The sequence below is a fragment of the Sus scrofa genome, chromosome 1 (assembly GCF_054392235.1).
Source record: "Sus scrofa isolate SSC_HxYL_T2T_F1_AM1 chromosome 1, Sscrofa_HxYL_maternal_Yorkshire_Landrace_v2.0, whole genome shotgun sequence".
NCBI lineage: Eukaryota > Metazoa > Chordata > Mammalia > Artiodactyla > Suidae > Sus > Sus scrofa.
Window position 1 is genome coordinate 133683654 of NC_139383.1, and position 13198 is coordinate 133696851.

Here is a 13198-nt window from a genome sequence, read left to right on the forward strand (position 1 = left end):
TCTCAAATTTATAAAAGCAAGGCATCATTATATTGACCAACATGTCCTGAGATTTGTGTTCCACACATTTTGGGCAATTCCGATCTCCATCAATGCCTCTCTTCTCCCTACTAAAGTGTTTCATATTGTGTCTACTTGCCATATCATGCCTTTAAATTAAAGGAAATGATGCTATCATCGAAAATGGATCTTACTTCAATAAGATCACAAAAGAAAATGCAAATATGTCTTATTACACCCTACTGGTATTTGAAATTGCCTTTGGTACCTGAGTTATTAATTTCCTTTTGCAACAGTTTAACCGTATAAAGAAGCATGTCATTTCTACCATTTAAACCTATCAGTAAAATGATCATTATGTCTTTTTAGCAGAAAATATTCTCTTCAGATGTATGAGTTGCATCTGGCAGAGAAAAACTGTGTAATTTATACAGTTCATTACCACAATGGTAACAAGAATAAGAATCACAGCAGCCCTTAAGGTATTAAAAAACAAATCTTAAACTAGTCCTTGCTAGAGCTGGGCTCCACTTGGGGAACAAATACTTGGTATTATATATGTGTGTGAAAAGAGAATTTGTGTTTCTATACCCTGTAGGAAGCACACATCAGAGATGTGCTTTTAAATGTTAAAGAAAATGTTAATAAAGGACCAAAATCTCTCTTCAAATAATTCCTTCTGTATCTCCATTCCCTTTAACTTGGGAAGAAAGATTTTACCAGTAATGGTCCTAAGGCCATATCTTACTCTATATACAGACTACATCCTTCTTGCCTTATCTTTCTCTATACATGGACCACATCCTCCCTCATGTGTCCCACATGACAGGGTCAGAAAGGAGCTGGTTCAACTAATCCAGATACTCCCATGCACTGATTATCAAAACTGAATCCATTGTGTTTTCCTCTGCATCAGAAGCTCTGCAACTTCTTGTGATAAAATAGGGAATCACTAGACAGCAATATCCAACAAAACCAACCAACAAACAAATAAGAAAAAAAACAATTAAAGCTCTCACACTAAGCTATTTCAGGTCTTAGGTAACATAAAATTAGTGTATCTATGTTTCTGAAATTTGGGGACAGCAAAAATTGCAGAAATCCTTTCAAGGAATCAGAGAAGTAGACAAAGTAGCATTTATTAATACATAATAGCAAAACATGAAATCTTTTATAAGTTCTTCCCCCAGTTATTATGGAACACCTGCTAATAGCCAATATACACACGAAAGTCTCCAGCAGAGAATGAGTAAGAATAATTAGAACAGGTGTTTATTGGGCTGGGAAATGAGAAGGGAAACTTCAGATTATACACTGAATAGAAGCCCCAAAAGTGTCCCTGGATGCTGTGAAAACTTGGAAATGGAAGAAAAGGTCCCTTTATTATTTAAGTCCAGTGGCACAAATTCCTGTGGCATTCAAGGAGAAGGGGAGGGGTATCGAGCCACATCGGTACCATTCCAAGGGGGAAAAGGGCTAAAGCACAGTAAAAGGGGTTAGCATTCCTCATGAAGAGGGGGCTGCATCAGCCCATTAGCCCCCTATGCCAATATGGAGTTAAAGATAGAACTCATGCATCTTATTCAGATTTACTCTACCTATATCATTTAACTTCAGTATCAATTTTCCAAGGGATGAGAAACTTTAGCATTGACCAATACTGTTGAGGAGCAGCTCTCATATACAATCTTTTTCTATAAAACTGGTGCTTGTGTCTAAGAAGTCAGGTGACAACTTACAGTAATCTTTCTACCTAGAAAACTTGTCCAAGTTAAGAATAAGGACTAATACTTCATCTTGACCTATTCTTATAAGATTTATTCATTCATTGTATAATGGTTAATAGTCTCCCCTCTCTCCTGTTCAGATGAGAGTAGTAGGGTCCACCTCTGATTTTTTATTTCTGACTTCTCAAGCTCTACCACTGGCCTTGCCCCCAAAAGTATCCAGTATATGGTCAGTGAATAAATTGATGAATGAATAAATTAAAAAAAATAAACTAAGGATAGTGTCTCAGACATTTACTCTGAATAGATTTCCTAAGTAATTATAAACTGATAGGCTCTAATGTAACCAATATTTTTTGCAGATAACAACTTTATTCCATTAAAATTTGTTTTCTTTCATCATGAATGTAGAAGCAACTGAAAGCTTAATTTTCAAAATGAATTACCTCCTTTCTATTACTTAGAATGTATGCAATATTATCAAGCTCCCTATATGTTTTAAATTCTTCCCTTAACATTTACATGATGGACATTGATTTTTTTAACTCCAAGTAAGAATTCCAGGTATTGGCAAAGAGTCACTACACACTCTTCTATCTAGGCATGAGATGTTCTAAGCATACTTTCCTAAGTTACTCTCTAATCAAATACACTGAGTAAAATCCAGTTTTATAATACTCTGTGTGCCATGTGTCATTTGCCACTTCATATGTTGGTTGCTCTCTAGGCCTTTACTGATTTTCTATTTATAATTTAGTAAAGTTGAAAAAGCCTGTGAATACAGAATCATTTTATAAGCTTGATTTGTTATATTAGAAACGAGTGAGGACTGAGTTCCTTGTCTATCAATTATGGACAAATAAATTTTGCCTGCTCTGAATGACTAGTGTTTTGTTAAATGGTTTTAGTCATTTAATATGCAAAGCAACAAGAGAAACTGGAAACAGTAATGAGTAATGTCAAACACCAGTTGTTTTTAGACAACTACCACCCTCAATGCACAAATACTTGTCCTGGCAAAGCAAGACTGTGAAAGAATAGAATTAGAGTTTGCTTGCTGAATCCCTTAAGTCTGCGGAAAAATCCATACTCTAATTTGTTTATCACAATTGGTAATATTTCATATATATCAAGATACACTATAGTATATCCAAAAAATGAAGGATAATTTCTCACTTGAGGAAGAAAATTGATGTCTTTATCCTGTGGATGTGTAGTTGCTGTTTTTCTTTAGTTGTCAACTAAGGGTTTGATTGTAGTCTTATGTTTCTTTGATGAAGACTAGAAGTTTCATTAGACAAGGTCCCAGGTGAGCTATCAAGTGTGTTATTAGATGTGCTTTGACTAAGAAAGCAAGAAGGCAGATTCAGAATGAGCGTAAGCATTCAAATAATTCTTGTAACAAGAAAGGCTAATTATGGGTAAATCTTTTGCGTTGTTTTAAGAATGCCTGAGAGGAGCTGATGATAAAGATCATTTATCAAGGAGTTAAAGCCTGAGTTCTAGGTCGCATGGCTACTATATGTTTCCTAAGTACACAAACACACTTATGAGAACCTCCATCTTTGGTGTCCATCAAAGTAGGTGCTGCTTGGGTGGGTTTCTTTCATCTGAGTTCTCTCACTGAAAGCTAGAGTTAAATGCTCCCCCAGGGCAGAGGTGTAACCCATCATTCTATAATATATGCAGTACAACACAGACATTACAGTGACTCAGGGTCAATCAGAAGGAACAGGAACCGGGCTTAGAGCTCTTTTTTTAGCAAAAGGCCAATCCTCACCTTTCTTTTATACGTCTTTGTTAAAGGCTGTTTTAGCCAGAGGGTCTTTTCTTCTCACTCCTACCAATTTCCTTGGAGAGTTGGCCTTCCGTTTCAACTGAGTTATTTTGATGATAATGTTTCCTTTAAGATGATTATTTGTTTAAAGTTCAAGCTAATAAAAGTAACTTATCCTATTAAAAATATTCTGGGGAGCAGAACAACATTTTAGGATGTTAATTGCTCATGTTACCAGTCATCCATGAAACATATGCCAAAAATGCTCTAAAAGGTTCCAAAATGCCTCCTGCAGCTATAAATCTTTTACAGGTACAATTATGTGGGAACAGAAATAAGAAAAAGTGCATCCAACATCTGGAGTCAGATGGTTTACTGAAGTAAAATTACAAAATTAAATTTAAATGAACTTAATTAAAAAGGGGAGAGGGATCCAATTTAATATGGACATTCATCATGTCCTCATTGAAGTTTCTTCTAACACCGGAAATATACAATACAGTTGGAATACAAAAGTCGGATAAAGTCTCTAATGGAGTGTGAAAAGATGACCAAAGAGACACAGTCAGGTAGAACATAGTCTCTTTTTCTCCCTGCTATTTTAGCGACATGGAATACCCAATTGTTTTGAAAAGACAGTATCATTCAAGAAAGCTGAGCTTGGAAACTTATCTGTTTCAACTGTCTCTTCTGTTTAGAATTTCATTATATGTATTTCGTCACTTAACATTGGGGATTACTAGGTTTGGTTTTTAATTCAATGATACATGATTGAAGACTCAAACAATATGCAGCCCCCAAAAAATGTTTTAAGGTTCAAATAGGAAAATGTTAATTTCAAATCTCCCGCCCTTTGGTTTTCAGTCTCTAAAAAAAAAAAAAAGAAGAAGAATCAAAATACTGACCCCTTTAATACTGTGATACTAAGTTCTTGCTGCTGTTGATCAGCTTCTGTCTTCCTAGTTCTTAAACATCTTAAAGAGTCTTCCTAACTCTGCGCTACGCCTATGTGCTTAGGAAAACATAATGATATCACTTATAACTGGAATCTAATATACAGCACAAATGAGCGTTTCCAAAGAAAAGAAAATCATAGACTTGTGGCTGCCCCTGGGGAGAGGGAAGGAGAGGAAGGGATCGGGAGCTTGGGTAAATGGATGCAATCTATTGCTCTTGGAATGGATTCACAATGAGATCCAACTGCGTAGCACTGAGAACTATGTCTAGATACTTACATCACAACACAACAATGGGAGAAGAAAGTATGTATACATGTATGTGTAACTTGGTCCCCATGCTATACAGCAGAAAATAAATAAATAAACAAAAATTAAAAAAAAAAACAATGAGAGGTAAAATTACATGTTGTAAAATACCTATCTAGAACTATATGAAAATGATAGAATTTTATTTAATTAAATTAATTGCTTGTCAGTCTAGAAAATGGAGTCAATGTCATTTGGCAAATTTTCATGCCGTGATAATCCTACCTACTGTGGACATGGCTGGATGTTTGGTTTAGGAAAACTTTGTATCATCAGCTGACACTCAGATTACCATTATGTCATCCTTCCTTCTTCCCTATAAATATTTAGTTCTGTTATACATGTCATCAGCATCTTTCCTTCAGATCCTCTTTATCTAAAAGAGAAACTCTTAGCTCCCCTTCCCAACTATCAAGCTAATCTAATGTGGTGCAAACTCACCAGCTGAATGGAAGGCAAAGACAAAAAAATGCTTAAGCAGAAAAAGGAAATAAACAATTGAGGGGACCAGAGAAACATAAACCAGGAAAACTAACCAAGTACCTGAGACTGAAACCAAGGAGCAGATGATAAGCAAAGCATTGATGCATATGTATTAAACACTTACTGTTTATAAGTAATGTGCTGAGCACTTTCAAATACATTACAACTGTTAACATGGCAACCTGGTGATAAGAAAGCAAAGGGTAACAGCACTTAGGTAACTTCCTCAACTGTATGGCTGGCAAGTAACAAAGCCAGAATTCATATACCAGTCCATAGATGCCACATCCCATGCTCTTATCTCTATCACACTGCCTCAGAAACTGCAGGTGGTGGGAACCATATTAAGGGAGACTAAGGAATATAACAAGAAGATTGAATCTTGGATTGAGAAATAACCAGTGGTACAGATGAGAATGAATAATGAATAATTTTAACTCTTAAGAAAAGTTCATTCATCTAAATCATGCATTCTTCACTGACTCACAGCATTTGCTTCCCATAAAATGTACAAAAATATTACTCTTTAAAATTCTTGCAATATCTCTACTTGTAGGAAAAGAAAAGAGCAATTTTGTAATTTGTAATAACCCCAATGGTACTGACTGTCTATGTCTCTAATTCTGATCCCATTCTAATTATATTTATTTAATATGTATATATTTTATTTTTGCAGAGAATAGGGTAGCTGCTACTAAAGCCATAAATAGAAAACCACTTTGTTTTTCAAAGATATTAGGCCTAAGGCTTTAGATTTAATTACACCTTGTATTTCAGTTCCATAGAGTGACTGACCACCTATAGTGCCTCCTTCAAACTGGACAACTATTACCACCCAACCCAAAACAATGTTGGTTTTAGAAGTGTCTTAGATGGAAAGAAAAAAAAAGATAAGAGTCATTTATGTTTTCAGATGCAGTTCTCAAGCCAATTTTGCAAAGACAGAGGTAAGGACAAAGAGCATCACTAGAATGAGGAAAGTACATACCTTCGCTCAGTTCAGAGGGGGTGACCTTAAGGATGAGCAGAACTGTGAGGCGACCAATACTTTAGAAAATTCACAGAATAAGAGAATGCAGTACTTCTAAAGAAAAGTGGAAGACACAGTCAGGTGGACAGTTTACTCATTCACTCAATGAATCAAGGAATGGAACAGGTTGGTGGAGAAAGGGGGGATTATAAACAGGCTTGTGGGGGAAAAGTTGGAGCAAGGATCACAAAAGTTCATTAAAGTGCAATAATGTGTTCCATAGTTGAGCTTGTATCTGATGGGACAAATAGTACAATGTCCTTCTAATAAAGGGAATTAAGAGGGGGTCTTTTGATTTAAGATCAACAAACCACTGGGTTCTATAACAACGAATTCAGAGGGAGTGTAACCCACTAAATGTAAGGCCAACTCACTGAAGACCCTTATCTGGTTCAAGTCAAAAGAGTTTATCTGTGTGTCCTGAGCCACACAACTCTTCTGAAGAACAACGGTCTCCTCAGCAACAGTCAAGTGGAAACCTCAAGATGCTTCAGTTCTTGGGAAGGCCTGCTTTATCACCTTGGGATCTTGCACTCAACACTCTCCTTGCCCTTGACACTCACAGCCTCACACTACCATCTGCAGGACCAGGAGGACAGGATCATCGGGCCTTTGCAGGTCAGTCACTGTCAATTCTTTCTCCCTCTTCTCTAATTCTCATACAACTTTCTCACTACTTATTTTGACACTGCCCAACCCCACACCTCCTGAAACCCTTTCTCTTAACCCTCTGGGACTTAGTAGATCAATTACCAGTAAGTTTTAATCCTTTTAAATTTCCTTTGGAAATTTTCTTACTTTTTGCGCTAGTTGAAACCTGGATCTTCCCCAGTAACAGTGATTCCACTGAAACCCTTCCTAGATGTAGCTTCCTGCTGTGGCTTGAATTTGATCTCTCACCTAGGAACTTGTATACAAGTTTTTTTGCACAGCCAAAAAAATAAATAAATAAATAAATAAATTTTATTTTATTAATTTTTTATTGTTATTTTGAAAACTACTGCTTTTGGGGAATAATTTTTAATAAAAATTAAAATAAAAATTTTGCTTTCACTTACATATTATCAGGATATACCACCATCTACCCCTGTTGGTGCTTTTCCCACCATTCTCTAATTCATTTCCCCTCCATTAATTGGAAATCTTACTGCCTGGCTCAAGATGACTCTAAGCCTACCCCTCTTCAATTTTCAGTCATTTCCATATTCCATGGGATGCTCCTCCTGCTATCCTTTCCTCTCAGTTCCTGGACTTCAAAGATTTAATCAACCATTCCTCCTAAGCCACTCAATTCCAGTCACACCCTTTACCTCATTGCTCCCAATAACAGCAGCCTCTGCAACCTTTAATTTCAAATAACCCTTTCCCTGATCATGACCTCTTATCTTTCCCATTCACCCCCTCTCACACCCCAAATCCTGTAATTGTACAATCCCACCAGGACCTAAAATCCACTCTTAATGTCATGAGAAATCTCCCCCATGATACCCTCTCTTGCTTCCTTTCCAGCTTAAGTCCCATAGATAATCACTGTAATCATATCTAAGTTCCTTTTTTGCTTTGGTGGATTTTCTTGGTGAAATCATAGCCCTCACTAAAATCCACCAGGCAACCACTCTGCCTACATGAATGCAGCCCACTGTGTCTGTTATCTTGTAAATAATCAAAAGAGAACTTGCACAGGCTTTCACGGTCACCTTTGCCCACCTACCCACATCTCTCCTGTGACTATGTATTCATTCTCCATGCTCTGAGACAAAGCCAACCTCACCACTTAGGCACAGGACCTTATCCTCTTCCCTTTTACTAGAATCACTGCAGCATATGCTGATGTGGTCTCCCCACTTTTGCCTCTCCTGATAACCGCATGTGTTGCCTCCACAGTCCACTCTCAATGTGGCAGCCAGAATGATCCTTGTAAAAATATAAATCACCTCAATCATGCTACTCCTCCATTCGAAAACCTCTAAAGGCTTTCCCATGTCACTGGGCACCAAGACCGTGATCTGGCTCCACATTGCATCTCTGACTTCATCTTTATCCCCCTTTCACTCTGATCCAGCCTCAGAGGCCTCCTTGCTGTTTTTCAAATATGCCAAGCCCTCTCCCGACTTTTGCACTTACTGTTCCTATTGTCTAGAAAATTCTTCCTTCAGATATCAGCATGATTCGCTACTCCATTTCCTTCAACTCTTGCTTCAAAAGGTCTCTACAGGGAAAAGCTTTACTAGGCTTCTTTACCTACAATTCAAACCCCAACACCGTCCTGTGAAAGTTCATACCTTCTTTACATTTTTTTCCCTTTAGTACTTATCTATATACACAGGAGTATAAAATATATAAACAATGTATCTTTCAGATTTGTATCTTGCTCATTGCTCATCTCCTCTACTAGAAGGTAATCCATGAAGACAAGGATTTTTATCTGTTGGGTTTACTTCGGTAACCCCAGTACACAAAACAACGCCTAGTAAATGCCTAGTTGGTGATCAATAAATATTTGTTCAATGAAGAAATCAACAAATAAATGGGTATATGAATAACAAGGAAAAAGAGAAAACAGAAAGTTATAAACATTTTCCACATGGAAAATTAGTATTGATAGATGTCTATTTTCACTATGAGATCTCCTGTTTAGGAAATCAGGATTTCAGGGAATCACAGGACACAGTAGTTGTCCACAATATAGCTCACTGGGTAACTGAAAAACACCAGGAATTAGAGCAAATCCCAGGACATCAAATTCTAAAGTTACCATGGCTATTGTTAGTAATTGTCATCCCTTGAGGAAAGAGATATATGGTATATCTTGCTCTTTAGGGTAACCTATGGAAGTTTCACTTGTCATGATTTATCTACTTCTCCTTGCTCAGACATCTTTCCCTCTTTCCTCTCCCATTCCCTCTCCCTCTCTCTCACATAAAGCACATAAGCAGATGGCCTAAAAGTTGGTGTACATGACCAAGCGATATAAGAACATGTCTTCTTGCCTGATATTAGGATGAAATCATGCTAAGCTTATACAACTTATGTTTCCCTGCTTTCCTTGCCCTCTACTGTCCCAAACAAAGAACATTTCTACATTTAAGTTTCTAAAATGTTTTCTAGGATGCTATTTATGCCTCTACGGTGTATTTCTATAATGTATCTTTTAGATAGTTAATTAGAATTTTTTGCAGATATTTGGTAAGACATCAGAGAACACATTATTAAAAACTTTCTCCCGTTCTCCTTCAATTCAGTAGAATCCTTCAGTGATATAAAAGATTGCCTTTTATCAGAGGCGCTCAATCTATCCCAATTTTCCTTAAGTCACTGTGCTGTAATGACACTCTGTCAGATGCAAAGCTTGAAAATAAAAGGGGAAAAATCACTTTTGACTTTATTACACCAAAAATGTCTGAGTGATAGATGGGACCATTGCAGATATAGTGGTTGTCTGGTTCCTACTGTTAGTCATGGGTTATTCTGATCATCTGCAAAGTTTTATTTATTTATTTATCTATTTACTGTCTTTTTAGGGCAGTACCCACAGCATCTGGAGGTTCCCAAGCTAGGGGTCGAACTGTAGCTGCCAGCCTACACCACAGCCAGAGCAACATGGGATCTGCGCTGTGTCTGTGACCTACTCCACAGCTCATGACAACACCGGATCCTTAATGCACTGAGTCCAGGGATCTAACCTGTGTCCTCATGGATACTAGTCAGATTTGTTTCCACTGAGCCACGATGGGAACTCCATCAGCTGCAAAGTTTTAGTGGGTGACTGGCATAGAATATACTTACAGTTTTCTGGAGCTTCAGTGAAATGCTAATGAAAGTAGCAGAGACTTTAGAGACTCTATTTGAATTTCTATCAGTTTCCATTGTTTCATGATCCCATTACTGGGAAGGGACCTAAGGATCCCTTTTGCTGATTATATCTCACTTCCATTTTGACTTTGGAGAGAAGCAGAGGTCAATGATTGAAAAGAGAAATTATCTTTTAGTTGGAAACACTGGAAATAATAGCATCCAGATCAGACAGAGTCCAAGAAAACTAATTCATTGAGTGTCAGTAGTATGGTCTACTATGATGATTAAAACTGTATTTTTCAGGCCAATTGGGTCAGTTATAAACACATGGAAATCTGGATAGAGTGTCTTGGGATAATTTTTCCCATACTTAGATTTATTCCTATCTTAATTCTCTTTGGTTACTTTCCCAGATTAGTCACAGAATTTTATGACTCAAAGAAAGATGAAACTAGGTTCTAACATGAGGAGAGAATAGACCATACCCAGGCTTAAAGAGATCATTAGTTTATTTTCTTGGGAGAATAAACTGGTATGAATGATGGTGGGTTTAAGAGTCAGAGAAGGAACAAACGATGCCTCTCTATAGTTTGGGATCTCGGGATCAGGGAAGAAAATGGTAGTACACACAGGTAAATGTATCCATAATGGTGAACTCTGATGGTGTTCAAATTTTATCCATAAAAAAACCCAAATAGATGATATTCATGGTTGATATTTAATATGTCAGCCAATTTCTCTGACCCATATCCACTATATTAAGGTTCTTTTCCAGCACTCTGGATAAAAATTTGGACCTCTGTGTTTAACTTCATCCATTATTCATAGTCCTTAATTGCTTTTAATATCAGTACATGAACTAGGCACTCTGGAAGATTTTCTATAACATGTAATTATTGGAATTTCCTCTTTATTATCTGGGTGATGTCCTCCAATAATTATGGTTGTTTTCTTAAAGGGTATGTGATCCACAGTTCTTTTCAGGGGCAAAGACAATGGTGTGTTCAAGCAAATTGTGTTTTTTGACCCAAGACATCCCCCCCCCGCCGCAGTTCATATGGATTGTCTACAACATTTGAAATGAAACAGAGCCAGAAAGTAAACTCAGGGGTATGGGGGTATATTTGTCTTAGAGATCAAACACTTAAAGCAGGATTTGTGGAAGCAGAGGGCTGTGGGTCAATAGCTAAAAACAAACAAACAAAACAAAACAAAACAAAACAAAAAAACAAAAAAAAACCTGGATTATCAACCAAAATAAAGGACTTTCTGAGGTGTGAAGGAGAGAAGAAAGGAGACTGGAGTGGGTGGAGAGGAAGGGGTAGGAAGATAAGCAGAGAATCCGGCTCAGTAAAAATATACATCTGAAAAGAACTCGAGGTCTGAGAAAGGCTAATTCACCTCCAGGATCAACGCCAGAGGACACTGAAATCTAAGATCAGTGCAGACACAGGTTCAGACCAGACACAAGTCAGAGACAGTTACACAACTGACTTTTGTTGTTATCATAATTTAATAAGAAAAAACAACCAGATTAGAGCTCACAGCAACTGTAACCCTTTGTTCAATGTGAAGAAATCTATGAAAATTTCTGAAGATGCTTCTTTAATATAACTTTCCAATGAGACAAGTGCTATTCATAAGGAAACGACTTTATAAGCATTACAAAGTTCTGTGTAGTGATTTTAAGTTCCTCAAAGTCTTTCCTGTTTTTTATTTTATCTTTGGATAAATCTACAGAGGAATAAGTACAGTTGAGTATTAACCCCATTTTACAGGTTGAAAATTAAGGCTCAATAGTTAAGTGACTATTTAATGATCCCTGAGGCAAAAGAAGGAAAAAGAACTTCTTTGGCTAAATTGGCTCTGGCGTTAGGATTAGGATTTAGGTCCACCAATTCCTAAATCATTGCTCTTTCTACCATGCTACTTTGCATCTATGTATTTTTTCTCAAACAAGCCTATCTGGTCAACAGAGCGGTTTCATATTGCAGAAAAAAAATGCACAGGATTCAGTATCATCTGTTTCTCTACAGAGATGAGGAACTTCAAGGTTAGTTTCAAGAAAACCGTCCCGTATCCTAAATGACTCAGATCTGGTTTATCACAATCTTTTGGGTGTTTTTGGTAGGCTTTCACTCTTGGTAACAAAAGCCATACTCTGATATAAGGAGCTCTGAGGCAACAATGCCATCTGTGGTTCAGAAGTGAGTCATTGGAGACAACACTTCCACAGAGGTCTGTAGTTTCATTAAGGCCAATCACACACATGTTCTCTTACTTTTTTGTTCTTCCCTCAAATTGCTCAGCTTTGAGGATTCTAAAAAGCTCTGTTTTGTTTAACTCTGGCCTTTCTGAGATCTGAGATTTAATGACTCTCTAATTAAGATATTATCTTGAATTCTATGTATAGAGGAGAAACCATGACTTATGCATGGGAATTTGGGTTTGGTGGCAATTCCTAGAAAGCATATCTAAATCACAAAATTCAGCATTAAACGCAAGTGAAAAGTAATTTAATTTTAAAGAGGAATGTGTTCTTCAGATAAAAGAAACCATAATGGTACATTCATTTACTTTCATATATATAAAAGTGTGAAGCTGTACTGTCAGTTCCAGGTATCAGTTTAAGTAATGCATCTTCCAGGCTATTTCACAATCATTCCTCCATTGTTCCATAAATAGATTATGTGAATACAAGCTGTTAATCTAAAAGGTGCTGCAATAATATAAATGAATAAAGCAGCAGGGCAATTTGAGAGGAATATACTTAGATGGCTAAATACAAATGTAGAATGACCAAAATAATCCTTTGAAAAAAAGCCACAGATTTAAGGTTTTCAATACTCAAAAATGAACACCTAAGTTGGCTGAAAGTCACATTTTGTTCCATGTACCATGGACCTGCTCCAAGGCCACATGAAAATGGGGACCTGAACATTTGTAGAAAATGTACTAAAACGGCAGCCCTCAGAGAATTGAAGACACTGGGTAGAGTTTAATCCTATGAAGATCTGACACAGAATGGAGAAGATAATGGAATGAGTATTATTACTGAATTTAATCTGTTCAACGCAACAAGTCAGGGTCCAAAGAATCGACCTGGGTCCTAGATGCTCTT

General features: G+C 37.0%; 1 protein-coding gene across 15 annotated transcripts in view; it reads right to left on the bottom strand.

Moving 5' to 3' along the window:
- The window catches only part of SEMA6D (semaphorin 6D), a 597185-nt gene that overhangs the window by 360191 nt on the left and 223796 nt on the right, over nt 1-13198 (bottom strand). The gene's annotated exons all lie outside the window — the stretch shown is intronic.